Genomic DNA, 25,572 nt, shown 5'->3' on the forward strand with positions numbered 1-25,572 from the left:
GCTGCATCATTAGTTGCTAGACGTGTTTGAATCTCTGTCTATCACAATCACAGTTTGCTGTAAGCATTTCCTCCAGAAAGGAGAATGTTCCTCTCCATTGCTGGCTGGTTCCAAGCACATGTGGCTTCTGTGTAATGCTATTGCTTCCTAACTTTTTCTGCTTGTTTTGTCAAGCTGCTTCGAGGTTGCTGTAAAATGTTTTCTGACATTCCATCCTTGCTCTAGGTACGTGATGCTCAGAGTCTGTTGTGAAATTTAAAAATGTTTGGTATCTGTAAGTCTCGAGGAAACTTATGCAGATTTAAATTGACAGTTCCAAATGTGAATTTTGAGCCAAATTCTAACTATAAAATTTCACATTTTGCCGTCTTTTTTGAAACTTCCTTGTTTTGGTATTATATTTTCATTTTAGTTTTTTTTACTCAAAGCAGATTAGTGTTGTGGTGATGTCTTCCCAGGAAGCAGACCCCCCACAGAGTATATCCTCCAGCAACATCGAAGACGGCGTATGAACCACCGGAGGCCGGGGCTGCTGCTACAGTCTGGGGAGAGGCCTGGCTCTGAACAGCCACAAAGTCTGTTACTCTCACTTAACGGTCTCATGCATCAGCATAAACCAAGGCCAAGATGATGTGGGTTTATTTTCAGTGTATAATTTTGTTCCTTGAGATGATAGTGAACTATTTATGTAACAAACATCTAGACATTAAACTGATACAACTTTTCTGTGGTGGTGGTTGTTGTTGCCGTGTTGTTAATGCTGAAAAAAGAAGTTGTACGTTGAAATTTTCAAAAACGTAATTCTCTGCCAACAGCCAAGTAACAACATCGAACGGTGTTCCCGACCTCACGTGTGTCCCATCGTGTTCTTCTGGGACACAGCATCATGTGACACGGACACTGCCCTGGGTATACACCCTGTGCTGGTTACTGGGGAACCCCTCAGGGTGGTGCTCCCCGGGCCAACTTGCAGGAGAGACCAGAAGACATCGAAGGAGAGAAATTTGAAGTATACAAGCTAATTCCAAGATCAGAGATAGAGGGAGGGTGCAATTTTCAACACAGCAGAGTCTCTGTCTGGTCTTCCGAGGGAGGAAGGTGGAAAGAGGGTCGTCAGCGAAAAGGATTGCCAGCCGTATGATGAAACGTAACCTTTAAGAAGTTTATCTCCTTTTCCCACTAACATCAGTCACCCAGGTATCGATTTGGGAGACACAAAGGTGACAGTCCCTGAGAGGGGCATGGGACAAAGCAGAACATGGACCAGCCTGGAGGTCTGAGCTGGACGTGTGACCTGCTGCCTCTGGATCAGAGCGTGACCGGTCCAGGCGTCACCTCAGCAGTGAGGGCAGGAGAGCAAGACACGTGCTCCCACACGTGCTCGAATGTGCGTGAACACGTGCTCGAATGTGCGTGAACACGTGCTCCCACACGCACGTCAGTGCCTATGCATGAACATGTGCTCCCACACGCATGTGAGTGTGCAGGGACACGTGTTCCCACACACATGAGAGTGTCTGTGCATGGACACACACTCCCACACGCACGTGAGTGTCTGTGCACGGACACACGCTCCCACACGCACATGAGTGTCTGTGCATGGCAGGGAAAGTCAACCCAGAAAATCGCTGTTTGTTTCTGCTCCTCAGATCCTATTTTTGCTCCCAGGCCAGTGTGACCTGGGAGATGCAGATTGCACAAGGATTGAAACACTCTCTTGAGAAAAAGCAAAAACAGTCTTCCACTTTCCCTGAGCCCATATTCTTCTGTAATTTTCCATCTTCTGAGATCATTTTCTTGTACCTGAAACGTCTCTCTGCCTCTCTGCGCCCCCCGACTTATTCACATCACTCAAGGCGCAAGTTTCAGGTAAAACTGAAGTCCAAGTCCCACCTGCTCCACGTTATTGACAGTTTGATGTCATCCCTTCATCTGCCCCCTTCGTGTGTATTTCTTCTCCTGGCTGCTTATGTCCCTCTCGTCACCTAATGTGAGGGCCTTTGAGCCATGCCCACCGCCTCTGTCTCTTCACTCTCTGCATCCCACACATTGCACATTTCCTCGGCCCTCTCACGCCCTCACAGCCACCTGGGCAAGTTCCACCCGAGCCTGCTAATGCAGTGTCCTACCCGCAGCCCCTCTTCCTCCAGGCTGTCCTCCGGAAGCTACCAGAATTATGTTTGCAGAATGCAAATCACATTATATTCATTCTTTAACTTAAAATTGTGTATGGTTCTACAAAGGATACACTGGAGTTCTTAAACTGGGAGTGCGGGGTAAACAGATGCGTGAACGGCTTTCACAGAGGTCTGGGAACCCTCTGAAATTATATTCAAAAAGTTGTTTTATGAGCATTAAGTATGTTTTTTGTAAGAGGAATGTCAATTGATTTCAACAGATTCTCAAAAGAGTCTGTCTGTGACACTGCCTCTCTCCACCTCCCACACAAAACCTCTAGAACTCCTGAGTGTGCAGTCAAGGAGAGCCGTTAGCACCGTGAGAGGCGGACGAGCAAGGGATGCTGAGGGCATCCTGCAAGTTTAGAGTCAGGAAGTCCTGGGTTTCAATTCTGGGTGGATCATCTGGCAGCTGCTCTTAGAAATGCATCCTCAGAGCTTCATTTGGTCTTCCTGGTAGATGGGATAAATTCTACTCATACAACTGTTTTCAACATTAAATTTAATAACAATGTAAAGTAACTGGGAAATAATAGACACTCAGCAACTTGCAGCCTCTTCGCTATAATTAAGTCTTTGGTCATACAAAGATGATATTTGTAAAAACCCCACCCTCAACCTCCCTAGTGATAAATCCCTTCTTTATCAGTTGGGGTTATTTTTGTTTCAAATTATAACAAGTCCATATCAAATTGACTAAATCATTTAAGGGACTATTTTAGCTCATATGGCTCAAAAAGTTCAGAAGTAGCGTAGGCTTCAGGTGCAATTTGTACGAGACACTGCCTACGATTTTGTATTATACTCTCAGCTCTGTCCTTCCCTGTGCACCAGCTTCTTCCTCCAGCTGGTTTTCCTCACGGTGACAAAGTGATTGCAGAAAGTCCAGCCCTCACAATGGCACCACAGACCATCTAGAACAAGTAAGAGCCTTCATGTTCTGGAATTCCCAGCCAAACTCTGAGATTCTGTCTACTTGAACTGAGATTACCTCCTCACTTACCCACCTTTGAGCCAACCTCTGCAACTGAGGTTACATCCACTTGCATCCCCAACAGGAATTCAGGGCCACAGTGGAGGGCAATATTTAAGATATTTAACAATCAAGACGACTCAGGCAACAACTAATCTGAGCACATACCAGCTCAGTTAGAACAGACGCTGGCTGGAAACGACCCGGATTCCTGGGCTCGTGCTGGAGCTGAGTTTCAGCCCTGCCTGGGGGAGGGCAAAGGTGAGAATGTTTACTGAGGTGGCAGCTCTCAGGGACCCACTGTGCATACTGACCCAAGAATGGGCTAATCCTCATTGTTCTTCAGATCATCCTTTGTAGCTAGAAAATCATGATTCTGATTGTGCCACCTGCCAATGAGCTTCACCTGAAAAGAGGGTTTGTACAAAGAGAGAAGAAAAGGCAGCTATTCAGTTTCCTGTTCTCTATAAAGGCGTACATCTTGGGGAGAAAAAAATACTGTTTGTGACTAAAAATGTTTCAAAAAAATTCTACTTTAAAACTCGGGGTTAGTAATTTATACCACACACACACAGACTCTTAGAAATGCATTCCTTGATCTTAAATTATTTCAAGGCATTTTCAAAAGTTTAGTAGTCCTGGGTCAACTTTTATTCTATTAGGAGGAAGAGCAATTAGCAAGCACTGCCCGCTGTTCCTGAGTTCTGCCTCGTATTAAATTAATCACTTCTCAAACCCAAGCCGGGAGTGCAAACTCCATCACAGATCAAGCCACACGTTGTGAAGAAGCACAACCGGTCACTCGGTTTCCCCTCACCCCCGGTCTGCTGTCCTCGGCTCCGCGTCTGGAGGCTCCCCGGACACCAGCGGGGCGGGGGAGTCCCGACGGGGCGTGTGAACCCACCGCAGGGCCCTCCAGGGCCGTCACAGTAATAACGCGGGCGCGCTGGCATGTGGGGGAGAGTGGCAGCTGCTCTTGAGTCTTACGTAGTATTTTCTCCTGAAAAATCAAATTAAAAAGAGAATGTGTGTCCAGCTCAGCTGGTTTGGAAACCCTTGGTTAATTTGAAAATGCGAAGGGCAGTGACTTCTCAGAGGTGAGGGTGGACCTTTGTTGCTTGTCTCCAAAGGATGCAGCGACCTGGGCGTTCCCAAGAGGAGCAACTTATTCCAGAATTTCAAGTCAAATATGGTAGGGGCACAAGTCACTGTCTTATGTCACCCATTCATTCACTCAGCCGTTCATTCATTCACTCGTTCACTCATTCACTCGTTCACTCATTCATTCACTCACTCACCCATTCATTTGCTCACTCACCTATTCATTGATTCACTCATTCACTCGTTCATTCACTCACTTATTCACCCATTCATTCATTCATTCCTTCGAGAAATGTCTACCGAGCACCCCGCGCCGGGCAGTGCTCTGACTCCGAGGACACGGAGCACAGCCCAGCAGCCCGAGTCCTCGCCCTCTCGGAGCCTGCATCCCAGGGCAGGGTAGACAAAAAATAAATACATAAAATAAATGTTAAAATCTCAAAGAAACGAGCACGAAGCGTGTCTGGAGGTGATCGGGGAGATGAGAGGCGTCAGCAGAGTTAGTGCCGGGCGGCCGGGGCCGTGCGGGCCGCGGAGACCCCCGTGTGAGCCGGACCCGAAGGAAGCCAGCAGCCCTGGTTCCCGGCTGGAATGTTCTAGGCCGCGAGAACAGACGGCTCGCTCGGCCCCCGCAGATCGGCCCCCGGCAGCCCGGTGACGAGGGGGACAGGTGACTTAGTGTCCGACTGAGACTCCGGGACACGGGACGCAGAGACCGGGCAGCAGACCCGGGAGCAAAGCTCGTCCCTCCTCGGCCTTGGTGCCGGACGAACACGGGCTGCGCCGGGCGGCCGGAGCTGCTCGGACCTGCTCGGACCTGCTCCGTGGCTGAGACGCTCCCTTCAGACGAGTCTTCTGTGGAGTCCGGCTCGTGGCAGAGCAAACGCGGAAGCCCTCTGCAAGCCCGGGGAGCAGACGGCTCTCCCGGGCCTCGTCCCTGCCCTGCTCCCCAGGCCGGTCCCTGGAGGAGGTCTGAGCCCGCCTGCCTGCCCGCCCGGCACTGCCCCGCTGGACTGAAGGCGTGGGCAGAGCCCGCGGCGCCCCTGCAGAGGGAAGGACAGAGACGAGGACGCTTACACAGGCCAGCCGCCTCGGGGGCTCGCAGACCCGCAACAGCAGCCTCTTGTTTCTCTCAAGATCCCACTCAAAAGGTTTCCTCGTTTTTGAGAGGAAGGGGCATTGGATATCCGTTGCTCCACAACAAATTACTCCCAAAACTTAGTGGTTTAAAACAACAAACACGTATCGTCTCCGTTTCTGTGGGTCAGGGATCTGGGGCAGCTTTTCGGGATCCTCCGTCTCAAGGCCTCCTTGAGGAGGCTACGACCAAGGTGTGGTCACGTCGGGGTTGGGCTGCAGCTTTTGGCTCAGTCAGAGGAGGATCTGCTTCCAAGCTCACCCATGTGGTTGTGCCAAGATTACAGTTTTACAGGTTTTTTCACTGAGGGCCTCAGTTTCTTGCTGGCTGTTGGCTGGGGACCCTTATCCTTGTCACGTGGGTCACTCCTAGGGCAGCTGGTTTTGCTCAGAGAGAGAGCAGAGAGAGAGCAGAGAGAGTAAGCAAGACGAGGTCAGAGCCTTTGTGTAACCTAATCTCAAGAGCGACATGCCCCTGCTTTTGCTTATTTTATTCATTAGAAGGGAACCGCTGGGTCCAGCCACACTCAGGAAGAGAAGATCACACAAACATGTGAGCAGCAGGAGGCAGGGTCATCTCGGGCGTCCTGGAGGCGGCCCACCACAGGGAGAAAACACAGGAGACGAGCCTCACGAATCCACGTAACCCTTACTGTGCCCAGTCTGGGCAATGTGCTTTCAGTCTTTTTAGCACATTCTTCTTCCTTCACAACAACCCACAGATACGCATGCTGGTGTTTCTTTCATCACTGCTTTTAGTGTGGAGTCCTTGTCTCGTCTGCCATCTATTTTTCTTCTCCTGTTAAGAAATAAAATTTCATTTTGAAAAGGATTCTATTCAGGATTTTCTTGCTTGCATGATTAATTGTAATTCTACTAGAATACAGATAGAAACACCAATTACAGGTATTATTAAAGTCCTTGATACCTTTCCTGGCAGTACAAGGAAAGCCTCGGTAAGTCACCTCAAAATTACTCACATGCCAGTTTTGTGACCAAGATGGAAAAATGCCCTGGCTGTTCCTGTGTTTGCTCCTCTGCATCGTCACTTGGTCCCTTTGAAGTTTCCTATGAAACGATGAAGCTGCGTGTGTTGAAGGAGTCTGTCCACTGTCTGCGCTCCTCCCTGAACGGTCAGCCTCCTGAGGGCCGCCTGGTGCCCCGGGGTCCGGCCCACCCAGCAGTCTGCAGGAGTGTGTGGAAGGAGTGTGGCAGAGTGGCTGCAGGAAGACTCTGCCAAAAGAGCCACAGTTAAAAAATAAAAAATTACTACAGTCTTTATGTGACAATATACTTCAGGGAAGAATTCAAAGATTTATGTGCTGGGTAACAGCTCCGAAGGATCCGGACATCAGATGTGAGCTCCTTCAGTTGGTCCTAAGGTACAGATTAAGGGCTCAGTGAACACAGTCCAGAAGTCCCTATACTGAGAGGTGTGGAGTCTGTGACTGGCACGAGGAAAGGCACATGAAGACGTCAAGAGGATGGAGTGCACGGCCTTGCATCACTGCTGCAGAAGCGTTTTTCAACAGTCTAACTTAGTTTACTGCTCGCGTTACGGGGACTGAGTGGGGTTGGGAGGAGTTGCAAGATTAGCTTGGCTGTAGGCATCAGCGCTTTTGAGATGCTAGAAGTGGGAAAGGAGGAGACGCCGCGGGGCGGGGGGATTGAAGGAACTGGAAGGGGGACTGGAGCGAATGTGTGGGTCCAGTCAGAACCGAATTCCCTGCCCCCGCAGTCTCCCGGATCATTGGAGGGGTGCGCAGGGAGACCGTACCCCCACTTCGCCTCCAGAGTACCAGAGACTTTTACCGTCCTGCTGTGCCATCAGCTTCTCTCAGCCTCCTTCCAGGTCGTCCCTCTGCCTGGTCTAAGTCAGGAGAGTGGGAGGGGATGGACTGCTGATCCAGCAGGGATGACCATCAGGGCTAAGGTTGGCTCTGCCCTCCAGTCGCCACTGACCTCCTTGCTCCTCCAAGCCCACCTGCCCTGCGCGGTTCGCCCCGGGCACTCGAGCAGCCAACTAGGTTAGGGCTACAAAGGTGTTTTTTTTTTTTACAACAAATTTTTACAAAATTTTTGTAACTATGCTTTGTGACGGATGTTAACTAGACTTACTGTGGTGATCTTTTCACAATATATACAAATACGAATCATTATGTCGTACACCTGAAACTAATATAATATGTCAATTATACCTAAATAAAAAAAATTGAGAGGTTAGTTAGTGCCAACTTGTCTTTAAGATGTCAGCAGCCACTGACGAGGCTCCCCGTTTTCCCAAATCAACCATCACATGTTCTTGCGGCATCTTGTCTCTCTCTTTAATGACTCTTAGCTCAGCGGTGACTTCACTGCTGTGTGTGTGACACCTTTATTTGAGAGCCCAGGCTCAGGAGCCTGACCACGTGGGTTAAAATGCTGACTCCACCATCTACTAGCTGGGCGACCAAGCCTCTTCACAGCTCTGTTCTGCTGCTTCCTCACCTGTAACGTGGGGACAGTAACGGTCCCCACCTCACAGAGTGGTGAGGATTAAATGTGTGAAGGAGACGGCACGGAGAGCCCTTATAACGATGCCCTCCACGTAGTAAGACCTTAACAGACGTTAACTGTTTGTTTTGTTTTAGCTCCGACAGCCTCATGTTTTATGACAGCAGGCATATCATTGCCTAACACCCATCATAGTGTCAGACCCAAGCACCCTTTTAGTAAACATTTCTTGAATAAATAAATAAACAAACAACCTAATCTGTAAGATTTTATCCAGGTTTGTAAGCAGTCCATTTTTGTAATAACTCCAGAAAATAAAGTAGAAAGCAAAATCAATATGGAAGGTTGTGGTGGAGGTTGACTCTGCAACACTTGATGTTTGACCTCAGTTACTTCTTAGATTAATACAAGGCAAAATGAAGAAAATGTTAAACACTGTAGGCTAAGGATAGTATTTCAAAGAATCATACATATTTGTTAAATTTTGTGTTATAGCTAAATAAAACATTTGTTTGGGGGGAATGAATACCAGTAGAATACATTTTTAATATTGATACATGATATCTCCAGGATTTAGTACTACAAAATTTGTGAAAACTTTAAAGATCTGCTCTCTTAGTAGCTTTGAAATATACAACATGGTCTTGTTGACTATAGCTGAAGCATTAAAGGTTATAGTGACATGTGGTTCAGAGTGGCCTTGCCCCAAACAGGCTTTGATGACTTCCCTACAAAGGGCGTTCCAGGATAATAGCATATTGATGATAATACATATGCTTATCATCAAATAAAAAATTATGAGGTGATTTTTAAAAATCCTCAGTTATAGCATCATCTTGAAAGGAGACAACTCGCAGATGTGAAGCTGAGAGAAAATGTCAGTATACAAAGACCATTGTGCACAATTCAAAATGAGAGATTAAAAAAGTGAGCCCTGGGGGACCGACCAAAGGATGACATTGTTTTCAAGGCTCTCCCTGAAAGTACATCCTTTATATAACATGGGTCCTGAGAGCAGAGGGCACCTGTGCACACACTGTGTGCTCTGGAGGAGGATAGTCACAGGTGCTGGGAGACCTGGCCATCTTGTGTCATCATATTAGGGCACTGGGAGCACTTCTGTGAAAATAGCTCTTTTCCTATCTCCTTGGACATTCTTACATTGCTTAAAAGAGACAAAGTCTATTTACTTAATGATTGGAATGAAGGCTTAAAATGCAAATACTCTTATTGACTTCCAGTTAAAATGTTGATGAGTGATGTGGCCGTTTTCTGAATAGATTTTGATAGAAGACAAAAGAGTGGGGAAGCATTTTGGTGCAATAAAATAGATTAAATATTAGAAAAGGGAGGTTGCTGGCCTCAAAGACAAATGTCAACATGGTAATTTGACCGAAACAACTTCTGATTAAACCTGAAGATAAAGCCATAAATGTTCTCTGAAAATAAACTCTTTGGTGGAAAAGATCTTTTCTCCTTGGATTTTCTTAGGATTTCCTTCCACTCTATTATTTTTAATCTACATTACGGGAAGTAGAACACAATATTGTTCCTGCTCGTCAGAGAAAGTTCCTTTGTTCCTTTGCTCCTCCTGTTTTTGGCAGAGATGAGAGAACTTCAATAACATAAATATTTTCACTGCATTATTGAAAGCAACAGGCAGAAATGACAAGTCATGAGAGTTTATTTACTCGATTAATGAATACCTGAATGGATGGACGCATAGAAGAATGGTGGAGGAGGAAGCAGACGTGCAGTTTTTGGAGTGGGCACAGTTTTCACATAGGCAGTCGCAGAAGGAAGGGCACTAGTTTGCAGAGAGGAGTTGGCACAAAAAGACTAAACATAAGCATTATTGATTTCATCCTTTTCTTTGGATCAATGGTGGTTTATACTGGCCAAAAGGGTTGGGCTTGAGATGATACTTTTCCAGTTTACAGTTTAAGTCTAGAAATGATTTTCTGTTTAGCCCAATGAACTAAATAGTAGATGATTAAGAGGATGCCAAAGCTTGGGCACTCTGCTGAAGCCACATTCTCAGAGGTCACCTATTATTTCCTGACTCACAAGTTACTTCATCTTTCCTTAATTCCCGTCCTCCTCGACCTTTTGTGATGACCGTCTGGCCCGCCCCCTCATTGAAGACATCTGTGGTTTCTGCACCACTTCTCTCTCCTTTGCTATTGATGGCTTCTCTTCCTAGGCTGCCCCCTCATGGTGTATGTATAGCTTTAGCTTCAGTCTTCATCCCTTGAAGATCCCATTGGCTCCAACCCCTTCAATAAATTCCTCCAGATTAAAGGCTGTATTTCGTAGCCTGGGTCTGCCTCCTGAACTCCTAACCCACAGTTCCAGCACCATAATGAACGTTTCTGCCTGGAGATTGCTCTGGTGACTCCCGTTTAACAATGAAATTCATTATTCTCTGTGAGTTGGCTGTTCTATTTGACTCTCTTTGAGTTTTGAATGCTGATTCCAGAAGATAAATGCTTGTGAGTAGAATTAGCTGCCTCAGGAGTGACCAGAAAGTGGAAACTAAACTGGTGCTTGGGGGCCAGGTAGAGACAAGAAGTCTGGCCAAACCACATCCTATATCCTGGTGATGCTGGAACTTCTAGAAGATGGTCTCGGCTTTATAGTTTTGTTTTGTTTAGATTTTTTTGGTTTTGTTTCCGAGCTTTTTTGGGTCCTGGGCAGATGATCAAGTCCAGGGCACAGGTGGAAAGGTAAGATAAGCATTCTGTCATAGGAACTAAAGTACAAGACATGGGGTCTAAGTCAAGGCAAGTTACTTAGCTTTTGTGATGTCACTCTTCTCATCACTTCAAAGATGGGGCCACATGTAACTTGAAATTTTTATAGGGATTAAAAATAATGTACATCAAGCATCTGATAGCTGGTGCTCAATACGTACTGGTTATTATCATTACCACTGTTACTGGATTTTCCTACTTTGAACCTGAGTTGTTCTCAGTTGTTTTCTTTAACCAACTGCCCCATGTCCAATTGGACACTAACTTTGTCAGTTCCACGGTCTTGGTTATACATTTTCGCTGACTCTCTCTTAGGACAGGTCCGCAGATGCTTAGCAAGAAGGAGCCTTCCAGTGGTATCACCACCCAGAGACTTTCTTTCAAGGGCACAAGTCACATTATCTTGATTCCTACCCAGGCGTATTGTCATGGCTCACTGCTGCTCTCCAGATACGCTCTGTTACTCTCAGCGGGGCACACAGAGCCATGCACAGTGTGGCCACATCCTAATTTTCCAGTTCAGCATGATTTGTCAACTTACGTTTTATGAACTCTCTTTACTCGCTCTGTCTCTATCCCTTTCATCATATTTTTCCCCTTTTCCCAACCCCTTCTCCCTTCCTCTTTAGGTCTCAAATCCCAGACACTCTTTAAGTCTCAGCTTAAATTATTCACTCAAAAACCTTTATCAGATCACTTTAGTTCACCAAACAGTCCCTGCCCCTAAATTTATGGCACTTACTGTCTAAGCGTCTAGTTGGTTGTTAGTCATGTTCATAAGCCTTGTCAGTTTGTGGTCTATATTATTAATTAATTCTCCCACCATCATTTGTGTCTGTCATGCCAACCGTTTTAAGTCACCAACATTATTGACTGTATTTTTGATTTAAGGACCAGTGAAGAGCATACTTAATAAACTTGGGGTCAATACTAAACTTTTACATTTCTTATTCATTCAGTGTATGTCTATTTTAACAATGTAACATGTATTAGACATATTGTTGTCTGTGGGATACAAAATACATCAGATAGAGGCTCAAGATCTTAGTCTAATGAGGAATAAAGACAGGCAAATAATTAATTAAAATGCAGCAGAAATCCTATAAAAGACACCTGCACAAAAGATACCTATGGTATCACAGAGATAGGACACTCAACTCTGCTTTGGTAGAAGGGAAGGCCAGGGGCGTCTTCTAGGAGTAACTAATACTTGAGTTGCAGTGAAGGGATAAGCATGGGTTCTCCATCTTAGGAGGAACAAAGACACAGATACCTGAGAATAATTTTGTATGATTGATGCATGTGTAAAGTATATAGTAGTGGGGTCCAGAGATAAGACTGAAGAGAAGGGCCCTACAACCAAACCATGAAGAAACTACATGCTAAGAGGTTTGGTCGTTATCTAGAAGGCAGCAGTGCAGAGGGAGAAAACAATAAGAATCTTAGACAGCGGTGGGAAATAATGACTTTGTGTTTTTGGAAGATTACTTGGAGAAGGAGGGTGTGAGAGAGCCTGGAGACAGGAAGACCTGAGAGTCATCAGTTTCGACAGCCCAACAAGAGACGGCAGTGTGGAGAAGCCATCAGATTCAAGGCACATTTTAGTGGCAGATCAAATCTGGGGATATTTGGGCATAGGTGAGGTCGTGGGAAAACTCAGAATGATCCGAGTTTTCTAACCTGCGGATAAACGACAGTGCCGTTAGCCAAGAAAGGGAGAGAACACTCACAGTTCAGTGCTCTTTTTGTGATATGCTTCTCTTGCACTTCTTTGAAAAGGCTATGTGTAAACAGAGACGCCAAACCCAATAGGTGAAAAACATGATACTTCATGTTTTATTCACATTAATTCTTGGGAACAACAGGAAACAATTATCAGTTGGGGAGAATGTATTAAGCATAAAAATTTTATGAGAGTGACTTAGTATATACAATAATTTATGGTAACATAATGTTCTGACAGTTCCAGTTTTCTGTTGTCCGTTTTTAATTGAGACCAAGAATTTTATGGGAATAGAAAGTAAACTTTTGGGAAAACTTCACAAATTGCTTTAATATCCTTATAACACTTGATTACACATTCTTATGCTATTATTTTGAGGTTCATCCAGTTATTCTTAGGAAAAGACCAGTTAAGCAATAATCCATGAGTAAAGAAGTATCTATCCATGAGCAATTCTTCATGCTAAGTAAGAAAAATATATCAGCCTTAATATTTCAGGTGCTATGGAAGTTGGAAGAGTTTTAGTTTGCTTGGTGTTAGAACTTACAGCTAAGCAATTTACAACCTGGAAAGGAGCTAAGGGATTATCTAGTTCTGCCCTTTTATTTAACAGATGAGGAAACTGAGAATTATGGATGTTAAGTGACAGAAACAGGGGTAAAATTACTGTCTAATCCAGTGAAAGTTTCTTAAGTGTCAATGGGGTGTAGTTAAAAGGGAAAACTATTTCAAATCAAAAGAAATATATTTCCATTCCAGCTCTGGCGCTAGCTGTGTGGTCGAAGGCAAACCATTTAATCATCGTGACACCCAGTTTCTATCTGTAGGACAGGAATCCTGTTTATCATGTAGAAGGGCGGGGCACTGTGTAAATATTAACCCTTTCATTCCTCACAAGGACCTGATGAGGCTGGTGCTGTTCTATTCCTTCTCGCAGACGAGGAAGCTGAGGTACAGAAAGCTAACCAGTGGCAGAGTTGGGACTGGAAGGTTGGCAGTCTTCTCCAGAATCTGTGTCAACCATCCCACTAGGATCTTAGCCAATCTACAGAATTGCTATGAAGATTAAGTGGAAAAATTTACCTTTTCCATAAAATAATTTATCTTAATAGCTTTGCCTATCACTTTCAGCATTTTTAGTTTCATGGACTCCTTAGAGAATCTGGTGAAATCATGGACATTATACCAGCAAAATACACAGATATACACAACAAAACTTTGTATGCTGTTTCCAAGATTTCACAGACCTCCAGAAGTCCGTTTGTGAACATCAGGTTACAAAAAGCCTGACAAACTTGGTTGGGTCTCCTAAACCTCAGTCTCTTCCAACCAGAAATAAGACTGGAAAAATAATGATCCACTTCCCTTCCACCAGTTCTCAGGGGTGAGAGGCGTACATGTCACTTAGGGATAAATTCCATGTCACTGTGGATTGCTTAACTATGTGTTATTCAGAAGTCCTGGTTCAAATTTCCTCTAAAAGTATATATTCAGGGTTAAAAATGGATTAAGGGAAAAGGAGTTGGGCCCAAGTCTCTGGTCTTTGTGGAATCCAAAACATTTGGAAAGTTAGTCTGGAGGGGTTGGTGGCATTTAGCCATCCTGAGTTCCAAGAATCACATCTTGTCCGCTTTCCTGATTCACTTTTTGACCTCAATTATCTCTCCGTCCCTCCTTCATTAAAGCACACAAGCATGGCGCCATTCCGGACGGCATGAAGGAAAACCATTCCTGCAAGTTGTATATTTCACCACTTCTTCTGACACTTAAAAATCCTGACAAAGGTTTATTAAGTTGCTTGAAACCCCATTGCAATTCAAACCAACAAGTTCAATAGAGAAAACCTACTGAACAATTAACTGTGGCTGTAATAGCTGTCAGTATTCCTCCCAGCAGACAAAACAATCCCGCGTTGTTTATCGCTGATTACTAAGCCCAGAACACAGGAAAGAAAAGCCATTGTCAGCTTTGTTCTGGGTTCCAGTTGGTTGTTTCTCTGAAAGAGAAGCAATTGTCTTTTAAATCAAATCCTTACCCGTTTTCTACTTCATATTGATAGGTCCAATTATAATTAATGAACAATTAATGAATAATTGTATAACTTAGTAATAGTTTTATTTTCTCTAGTTGATTCAAGAGCAGCTGCACAGATACTGACAAGATTATTTTACAATTTTAAAAATGTATCTTTTTAAATTTTTATCTTTTGGGCTTTGTTTAGTAGCCCAAAAATCCTATCAAGGGAGGTTATAATCTGAATTTTAAAAAATTGATGTGAGCCATTGAAGTCAGCAAGGGAGAATCTGTGCATCTGTGTGTTTAAACTAGTCAATGAATTTACAAAGCCCAGTCTTTACTGCCTGAGACAATTTTACCTATTAAACCTCCCCTCACCTGCTCAAACATGTTCTACCAATTTGAATTCTATTAGTAAATTAGAAGTTTGCTGAACTTGAAAGGAGATTCATGAAGAATTTATAAGCATTGATATCTATGCATCAGGGAAAGTGTAGAGATGAGTTGGCTCAACTATTACTTAGTGGAACTTAGCAAATTTTGTTCCAACTAAAAATTCTCAAGAAAACACTGTAAATTTAGTAAGTTCCATGTCATACCTCCTAGTTAGCCAAAATTATTGGCCTATCATAGTCAGTGAGATGATATACAGAAGCACTTTTGTCCCTGGAGGGAAAAGCCACTATGTAATACTCAGCTGGTGATATGATTAAGGTACTTATTAAAAAATAAGTATTTTTCACATACATCAACATGATAGAAAGAGTTATAAAAGAGTGAATTTGCTTAGCTCAAAGAATGTCTCAGGTTCTCGAACGTGTTAGTGCTATCTCTCTGCCATACACTCATGGAAATAACGTGATTTGTTCATTCATTCACTCATCCATTAATTTATTCACGTAATACATAGTTTTTAATTAACGTGCTTTAAAGCAGGAGTCCACAGACTTTTTCTTTAGAGGGATAGACAGTAAATACTTTGGGCTTTGCGGGGTATAAGATCTCTGTCACAAATACTTAATTCTGTAGTTACAGTGTGAAAACAGCCCCAGGCAATACTTAAATGATTGGGCGTGGCTCTGTTTCAATAAAACTTTATTTACAAAAACAGACAGTCAGTTGCCTGCAGGCCACAGTTTGCATGCCTTGCTTTAAATAAGGAAACGCTTATGTTCCGTGTATAATGCAAAGTTATTTAAAACATGGAACTTGTGGTCAACATGTTCACAATGTCCTTGGGAGAAACAGAGGACTCAGTCTAGTTCCTTCCAACTCTATAAAATGTGGCTGCCTTAAGTGCTGCTGTTTTCCTTTTACTCTCACTGAAAAGTAGGCATTTCAAAGTGACACAGGAGTGTTGTTTTCTCCATTAAATAAATAGGCAATTTAACCAAAATCTCATTCTGTATTCTGAAACTCTGCTTAGCATATTGTTCAAACTGAACAATTACAGATTTCTGTTTTTAAAAAAATGAAATATAAATTTAAAGAACAATTACAAGACGATGGACATCAATACTACTACATGAAGTTAAATAACACCCTATAAAAGTGTTTATTCCATTATCAGATTTGGAGTATGAAAGATCCTCTCGGGAACAGAGGTAATAGTATTTTGAGGAAAACTCTCAATTCATAAAGTAATTACTTGGCAGGAACAATTTATTGGCATAAAATGAGAATATTTTGAAAAAGTTTTTTTTAACAGGAATAACCAAGTGCTCTTCTCTTCTTTTTCTACATTCCTGCTATAATCTGATGTAAAACCAGCTCCCTCTAGTGATGACAATCATGTTTTTCACCAAAAAAAAGGAAGAGGCTTTCTTGAATATGTATATCAAGTCCTTTGGAATTGAATCTCAAAATACACACCGGGGAGATTAACTTTTATCGCAAAGAACATGAAACTTCTAGTGACCTCCGAGTGGCTCTTAGCAGTCTTTCTCCGTTTGGCGGGGTGATGTGGGCAGGGACGTGGCATCCCCACCTCAGCTGCCTCTGCCGGGAAAGGCAGCCGGACCATGACTCTTCCATACTCAGTAGGATCAGTTCACAGCTTAAAAAAATCCAATTAAGAAGTTTACGATTCAGTGTAAAGATACGAATTTTTTAAATGCTAATTTCTACATCTAGACATAAATATAGTGATTTTACTCTGCATTTTTAACAACCAATTGCTTTCTTTGCTGTCACTGAGGATGAAAACTTTAATGTAAAACATCAGACAGCTGTTGAAAAGTGGATGCCTCACTGGAACCCTGAAGTTTAGCCATGGTTGGTATGATGTTGACCAGCAGTTGGTAACTTTTTCAGTAAAAAAGGGCCAAATAATAGTAAATATTTTCAGCTTTACAGGCAATACGGTCTCTGTGGTGACTATTCATCTCTGCTATTATAGCACAAAAGCAGCCATAGACAACACAGAGATGGGATGAGTATGGCTGTGTTCTGTTAAAAGATAATTTTCAGGGCCAACCCTGGTGGCCTAATGGTTAAGTTCAGCGCAGTCCACTTCAGCAGCCCGGGTTCAGTTCCCGGGCGCAGGCCTACACCACTTGTCTGTCAGTGGCCATGCTGTGGTGGTGGCTCACATACAAAAAAAAAGAGGAGGAATGGCAGCAGATGTTAGCTCACGGTGAATCTTCCTCAGCAAAAAAAAAAAGAAAGAAAATTTTCAGAAAAAGATGAGCTCATGATTCTTACATAAATATAAAAATAAACAGGTGTAAGGATTTTACTCTACTTATATGAGGCAACAGGCAGAAGCTACAAATAGTTCAAAGGAAAAGTCAAGAAGCACCAATTTATATGGAGTAAATGAATTGCAAATGGAACAAATACTGTTGTTTCCACAAAAGAATGAGAATGATAACCCAAAGGAGGTACAGCATGTAGACAATGCATAGTTTCACTTGAACACAATATTCTTCTATAATTTTAATAAATTTTTTTTTGTGTGTGAGGAAGATCAGCCCCGTGCTAACATCTACCAATCCTCCTCTTTTTTTTTTGCTGAGGAAGACTGGTCCTAGGCTAACATCCGTGCCCATCTTCTTCCACTTTATATGGGACGCGGCCACAGCATGGCTTGCCAAGCAGTGCATCGGTGTGCGCCCGGGATCCGAACTGGCGAACCCCCGGGCCTCCACAGCGGAACACACGCACTTAATTAACCGCCTACACCACCGGGCTGGCCCTTAATAAATTTTTATAGACATTGAAATTTGAATTTTACGTCATTCCATATGTCACAAAACATTATAGTTCTTTTGATTTTTTAACTATTAAAAATGTAAAAATAATTTTTGGTTTACAGCTAAACAAAAACAGTTACAGCTGTTACAGAACATGACATAACAGAACAGCAGTTACGGCCGATGCAGAAAGGAGCTGTGGGCTGGATGTGAGCTGTGGGTGGCGTCTGCTGAGCCCTGCACCTCTGACGTAGAGATTACAATTCCTCAATTGGAAAAGATGAAGGATATCATAAAGCAGTAAAAGTAAGAAAACAAACCCCACAAACATATTTTAATTAAGTCATCTTTCCGATCTCTTTAGGACCAACTTATAGGCAGCTGTAAGATGTTTGAAAGGCAAGCTGGTAATATTTATTGCTAATTTTCAAAACATTTCTTCTGCAGGCATGTATGGTGTATTTGTGTTTGTGGGTGTGCCTATAAAGCAAAAGAACATAAGAAAAGGAGTTTTAAAAACTGATACATAAAAGAGAAAATATGTGAGTAGAATACAGAACAGTCGGATGGTAGCCAGTGGGGAGAGAGAGAAGACTGAAAAGGAGTTACAAGCTTCCTGAGTTTTAATAAAGAAAAAAGAAAGAGATAAAACATATTCACAATTAAGAGAAAACCTAACTACAGAAATGCTTAATCGAATTCTACAAGGAAATTTATAAGAAAATATTTGAAATTCCAGAGTAAATGGCTTATTCCTAAAAATATTAATTATAAAAATTGACCTAAGAATAAGTAGAACATTTGGTAGTCCAATTAGCACAGAAAAGATTGAACGAGTAAAAAAGATTATTCCAAATTAATTTAAACTATTCCAGATGCTAGAAAAAGATGAAAACATTTTCAATTTATTTTATTAGGCTATTGTAGTGTTACTATCAAAATGTAACAAAAATAGAATAAAAAAATAGTCCAATTTCACTTGTAAGGTGTAAGTAAAAAACAAAAACAATTTGAAAATACTATTGAGCAAAATGTTGAATGAATAAGACAACATTGAGCAAGTAGGCTTAATACAAGGATAGTTTAATATAAGAAAATTTATTAACAACAAATTAAGACAAAAGACATATACTTATCTTAATATATTCTGAAAAATATATTTTCTACATTAAATGGGAATAAAATAAGCCTTCCTAAATATGATAGAGAACATAAACCCAAACTCAAAAGCAAACTACTATTCTAAAGTCTGATATGCTAAAACTCGTCTTTAATATCAAAAATAAGTAAAGGTTGCTTCCTTTTAATATTAATTATTCAACATTGTTTTGGAGATTTTTGCAAATGTACACGACAAGAAGATGAAAAATGGACATAAATATTGGAAAACACAATATAAATTCATCCTTTTTGCTGATGTAGTATTATGGATTTACCCAGAAAATTCATAGACTATAAATAAAAATAAAACTACTAGAATTAATTAAAGAATTGAGTAGAGAGGCTGGAAACCAGAAAAAATACAGACACCGATACCATTTCTCTACGTTAGCAATAGACAGATGGGGGAAAATCACACAATCCATTTACTCCAATGAGGGGAAAAGTCCTACAAAATACATAGGAGTAAATTTAGCAAGAAGTAATGGTACATATGGAGATGTGGGGACTCTAAAATCTTATTTAATGACGTAAAACTGAAAGGAAAAAAGGAGAAATAGACTTGCAATATTGTTCTCTTTGTAACTTATAAAGCAAGCAGATAGAAAATCAGTAAGGATATAGAAAAGTTGAACAATTGTATCAAGAAACTCGACCCAGCTGAAACATATATGACAGTCCACCCAAACAGAGCTGAATACGCGTTCTTCTCAAGTGCACATGGAACACTCACCGAGATCAAGGATGCACTGATTTTTAACACGTCAGAAAAATTTTTGAACGATTGAAATCATACAGAGTATGTTCTCTGACCATAATGAATTTAAATTAGAATCAATAAAAATATATCTTAAAAATCTTCAAATATGCTTCCAAATAATGGAAGTCACAAAGGAAATTAGAGAAGGTTTGATAAAGAAATTTCATGTGGCAGTAGTTATATAAGCTATATACGTATGGTACAAACATTTGTTAAAACATTGAATTATACAGATTTTGTTATATCTAAATTAAAACTCAATAAAGTTGATCTTTAAAAATGCTGATAGAAGAAGATAAATTTTGTATAGCTGCCATTTCTTTAAAAGTTATGATTTCAAGTTAGTTTGCTATGCTTAAAATATAATTTGTAATACATACTTTTTGTATATTTGTCTATCTTTTGTAAAAAGACTAAGAGAAAAATGGGCAGAAACATAAGTAGAAAATTCACACAAATAGTAATAATGGCCCTTAAATATATGAAAAGATGATCAACCTCACTTATAATTAGAAAAGTGAAAAATAAAGCTACACTGTTTCTCACCTACCATTTTTACCTATCACGTTGGTGACAACTAAAATGTAGGATGATGCATTCTGTTTGTGAGGCTGTAGGTGCTCTCATTCACTGCTGGCAGAAATTATAAACGGATGCAAACTTTCTATAAGGGAATTTGACAATATCTAACAGAACTACATAGGCACTTATGTTTTGATCCAGGAATTTCACTTCTGGAATACACACTTCAACAATAAGAACATATATATGCATGAAGTTATCCATTGCAGCACTATTTTAAATTGCAAAATATTAGAAAGAATCTAACTGCCGTACATAGGAGTGTTGTTGAATGGATCATAGTATACCCATACAATTGCATACTGTACAACTATAAAAAAGAATGAGGATGATCTCTATTGAACAGATGTAGAGTGATTTTCAGAAATATTAAGTAAAAAAATGCAAAGTACAAGAGTATCTATGTTGCTACCTTTGTTTAAGAGAGACCAAGAAATGAGAATGCACATGCATCTGCTCATTTGGGCAAAAAGAAACATACGAAGCATAATCAAGAAACTAATGAGCTGGGTTACATTCAGGGTGTGAGTGAGAAGAAGTATAGAGGATGGAGGAAAGACTGGAGTAGAAGGGTGGGCAGTGACATTCTCTGAAGATGACTTTGTGCATAGATGTGACTTTTAGAATTGTGTTATGTTTTACAAATACAAGAAAACCTGCATAAAAAAATGAGAAAAGGAGAAACCCCCAAATATAGAATACAGCAGAACAAGTACGTTTGAGATATTTCAAATGAATGATATCACCACACCAAGAGGGGTGGGGGAGTTAACCTAGGAGACATGTGGGAACAGTGACTTGATTACATCACTCCAAGCCAAAGATAAAAAGAACTATAACTCAATATTGAATTCTGGTTAATTACTAGGTTTGTTTTTCACAGTGTTACAAGTTAACAACTTTGAAATTACTTGATCTGTGTTGTAAGATTGAGCAAATAGATACATTGGGTATAACGGGATCCAGGTTTCTCTTTGTCAAAGGGAAGGGGGAAGGTTGGAACAAACCCTCTTGTGTTGAACAAGCATTCGAGTTATCAGAAAGAACTCATGGCTTTTACTGTACATGGGTAGTTTTATATCTTACAGATAGATAGAGATAGATAGATATAGGGGTGTGTGTGTGTGTGTACTTTTGTGTGTACTTTCTATCTCTGCTGTAGGGACCTAGGTACAAGACCTTCCAGAAGCAATGAGATTACTTAGTGCCCACATCTTGGTTTCTAAATACCATTCTCCACTAAAAGGAGGCGCTCCTTGGAGAAATGGCCAAGTCCAGAGTGGGGCTGATAAAACACAAGATGAGCCTGGAACATCTTGCTGTGCCAGAAAGTAAGAATAAGGTAACAATCGAAAAACAATGGCAAAATGTCAAGAGGACAAAGGAGCCAGTTTAAAGGAGCTCCCACTGGCTAATATGGGACAAGTTGAGCAAAAAATGACGATTATAAAAAATATAGCCATTTAATAATACAGGAATCCATGAGTTCCTACAAATATTAACAAATAAATATGTAACTTGGGGAAAAGGAAAAGCTCTTCCGTACAGTAGAATGCCAACTAATAGACGTAAAAGTAATGATAGAATTAGAAAATCATCATTTGTCAAACATCATGATAATAATTGATTCAAGCAAGAATCATCACTGCGTGCTAAACCAATGAGGGGAAATTTAATAATAAACAGGATATTTACATGGTCACAAAATATTCCTTCAATAATTTAATAGAAATAATTCAATTACAAATAGAAAAGTGCAACTACAGCAGAGAAACTTGGGAGACCCTCCTTAATCAATGAGCAACGTTAACATGACCAGAAATGAGACAGACGTCGTGAATCTCCTCGTAGGAGGTATTGAGAAGGACATAATATCATTTCTCTGGTACTCTTGCCAAAAATGTGCAACCTGAATCTAATCATAAGGAAACACTAGACAAGCTCAAATTAAAGACTAGTCTACAAAATACTTGCCCTTCATTCTTCAAAGGTACCAGTGTCATGGGAGACACAGGAAGACTGAGAAAATGTTCCAGACTGAAGGAGACCAAAGTGACATGGAAATTTGTGATCCTGGATTGGATCTTGGATCACAAAATTATTTTTTATTTTGCTAATAAATGCACTCATGAAAACTGAGTGAAGTCTATGGATTAGATAATACTACTGTATCAATGATAATTCCCTGATTTTAGAGACTTGTATTGAGGTAAGAAATATTCTTATTTATAGGAAAAAAGGCATTGTGTGTACACTTTACTCTCAAAAAAACCAGGAAAATGTTTCGTGTATATGTATATAAATACACACACACACACACACACACATATATACAGAGAAAGAGAATGAGAAAGCAAATGTTGTAACATGTTAATATTTGAATCTCAGTGAAGTTATACGACAATTTTTCTGGAAAACTTATGTAAGTTTTCTATAATTATGAAAACATTTATTTAAAAAAAGTTTTTTAAATGTTTTTTGGAATCAGTTGGAATGTTCTCAGCTGCAAATTGACAGATACCCTTACCAATAAAGAGATTTTTTATCTCATAAACCAAGAATTCCAGACGAAGAGTAGGTCCAGGGTTGGACAATCTTGTAGCACATTGATGTCATCCGTTCCTCCCATCTTTCCATTCTCTCAGCAACATCCGCATGTTCACAGTTTTGCTATCGCAGTTCCAGGCATCTTCTGCTTCCACAATGTCCCCAAAAGATTTCCTCTACATGTCATTGGTGAGGGTTGTGTGGCACATTCACCCTGAAACCAATCACTTCCAAGGAGAAGGGAATTACCACGATTGGCTTAGACCAAAACTGAAGCCTAAGGCTGGGAGGTGGGCATGAACCCACGACTTCCCAATGCTGCATTCTTTTTTTTAATAATTTTATTTATTTATTTATTTTTCCTCCAAAGCCCCAGTAGATAGTTGTATGTCATAGTTGCACATCCTTCTAGTTGCTGTATGTGGGACGCGGCCTCAGCATGGCCGGAGAAGCGGTGCGTCGGTGCGCTCCCGGGATCCGAACCCAGGCTGCCAGCAGTGGAGCTTGCACACTTAACCACTAAGCCACAGGGCTGGCCCCCAATGTTGCATTCTATCAGCAAGAAGGAAGTGGAGGGTGGGTAGGGTTGGATAGGTCTCTTTGAAGACCTCTTAATTCATCTATAAAGTATAATATTCGTTGTTGTGTTTATTCTGCACCAACTCTCAGCCTACTTCAGTTTGTCTGTCTTTTCTTAGCGTTGAAATAGATCGATTACTCACAGGTGAAGTAGTTGTCTTTCAATGAAGGGGCAGGTTATACAAACTGTAATAGCCTTTTTTTGGAGGTCTGGTTTTACTGGGAATGGGTGGTGACTGTTTACTTGCTTGCCTTGCTAATGACAAAGTGTTTGTTTAATTCATTTAAGTTAAATGCTGCATAATTCTACTCTGCCCTAGTTTATTTCAGTAGACCGTGACCTCACGTAGAATTAGTAAGCACAGGGTGCTGGGCAGACGGTCTTGGATGGGGGAGGGCCAGAGTGTTCGCTGAGGAGGTGATATCTACATTGAGAGCTGAAGGATGAGTTAAAGTCTGGGGATCTGGGTAACCAGCAGTTGTAAAGGTCAAGAGATGAGTGTGGGATTTACAGAGCTCCTCAAGGGCACTAGGAGTGTGCCAGGCAAAGGGATCTAAACTTTCTGTTTTTGAGAGAGAGAGAGAAAGGGGAAGTCACTGATGTGTTCAATGTAAGACAGGCCTGTGATCTAATTTTGTGCTTTAAAAGAAGCATCAGGCTTTAGGGGGGAATTGAAATAAATAAAGGGGAGTGCTTAGCCAGCTTGGACTGCTATAACAAAATGCCATATACCAGATGGCTTACTTAATGGACATTTATCTCTCACGCTTCTGGAGGCTGCAAGTCCAAGATGAAGGTGCCGGCAGGTTCAGTTCCTGCTGACAGCCCTCTTTCTGGCTTGTAGATGGCCACCCTCTCTCTGTGTCCTCACATGGCAAAGAGAGGGGCAGCTCTGATGTCCCCTCCCCTTCTTATAAGGGCACTAATCCCACTCCCATGACCTCATCTAAATCTAATTACCTCCCAATGGCCCCATCACACTGGGGGTTAGGGCTTCAACATAGGAAGTTTGCAGGGACATAAACATTCAGTCCGCAGCAGGAGGCAAGACCAGAAGATGGGACTTCCGTTTGGAAACTGTATATTCAGGTGAGAACCACAGTGGCCCAAATGAATGGGGGTGCTGTAGAGATGGAGAGCAAGGGAGACCCAGGAGAAAGAGCTGCTGAGATTGAGCAACTTATAGGCTGTCAGAGTGAGAGGCAGTGAAGGGCAGTTTTCAGAGTGAGAGCTTTTGTGTATTTTAATTCCTGATGGAAAGAACCTAACTGGAGGGAAATGTTTAGGGTAAAAGAGAGATGGAGGATGGCTCACTGGAGTCCCCGGATGAGATCCAAGAAGGTTGGGAGTGTGAGGGTCAGGACCCTGAGGGGGACTCAGTCTTGGACAGACTGACAGAAGGAAAGAATGAAAGGATGACAGGGTCACAGGTTAGTTTGTAGGTGTGGAAATGGGTGGTCGTTCATTCATTCTACAAACATTTTTTAAGCACTTTTGGTATATGGAGCACTGTTACAGGAGCTGGGGATACATCAGGAAAGAAACATACTTTCTGTAACCCAAGCTTGCAAACTAATAGGGAAAGACAGACATTAAAGAAAATAAATGAAAAAATATATGCTATGTTCGACAGTATAAGTGCTTGGGAGAAAAATAAATCGGGGAAATGGAGTGGGCTTGCAATCTGAAATAGGGTCGTGAAAGGCCTCTTTGAAATGGGAAAATTGTATAAAGATAGAAGCAAAGCGAATGAGAAAGTTATGAAGTTCTCCAGAGGAAGGGAATTCCAGGCAGAGGGAACAGCAAGTGTGAAGGCCCTGTGGTGTGAGTATTCTTGGCTAATTTGCAGGAAAGTAAGGAGAGCAGCTGGAGTGAACGTGGGGACAAGTGGTGGAAATACCCTCAGAGGTAAAGGGGTGAGGGCGTCAGAACCAATGGGCATTGTACTGGCTGGAGTGTTCACAGGTTGTGTGGGAGCCTTCACAAGGGTCATTCCGGCTGCTGTGTTGAGAATGGGAGCATTTGACAGCTCTCCAAATAATCCATGTGGGATGACGGACCAGGTGGTGGCAGCAGAGACAGCCAGGGCAGGTCAGATTCTGATAATGGATTTTCTTTCTTGGTTATTTAGGATGTTAAATCATCTTCTCAAAATCTGATAAAGATGTAAGGGCGCATTAAGAGGAGGGTAAAATGGAGAAGGTTTAAATAACAATCACAGACAAAGGCAGGGGAAGTTGACTGGAGAAAAAAAGAAAAGAATCGAGGCCAACATGGGGAATGCAACTGAGGTTTGAGACCCTGGGTTATGACTGAAGATGCTCATTTTGTAGTTATCAGCAAAATCATTTCAAATGGTTTATTTATGGCTCTTT

The 25,572-nt window shown here is 41.7% G+C and overlaps 1 long non-coding RNA gene across 1 annotated transcript in view; it reads right to left on the bottom strand.

Moving 5' to 3' along the window:
- Nucleotides 1–22,566: 22,566 nt before the first annotated feature.
- Nucleotides 22,567–25,572, bottom strand: part of LOC147916945 (uncharacterized) — a 128,942-nt gene continuing 125,936 nt past the window's right edge. The window contains exon 3 of the long non-coding RNA XR_015552133.1: nucleotides 22,567–22,844. This is a non-coding gene — a long non-coding RNA (uncharacterized LOC147916945). The remainder of the gene's footprint in view (nucleotides 22,845–25,572) is intronic.

Source organism: Ceratotherium simum, chromosome 5 (assembly GCF_057802395.1).
Source record: "Ceratotherium simum simum isolate JZ-2026a chromosome 5, ASM5780239v1, whole genome shotgun sequence".
Lineage (NCBI taxonomy): Eukaryota > Metazoa > Chordata > Mammalia > Perissodactyla > Rhinocerotidae > Ceratotherium > Ceratotherium simum.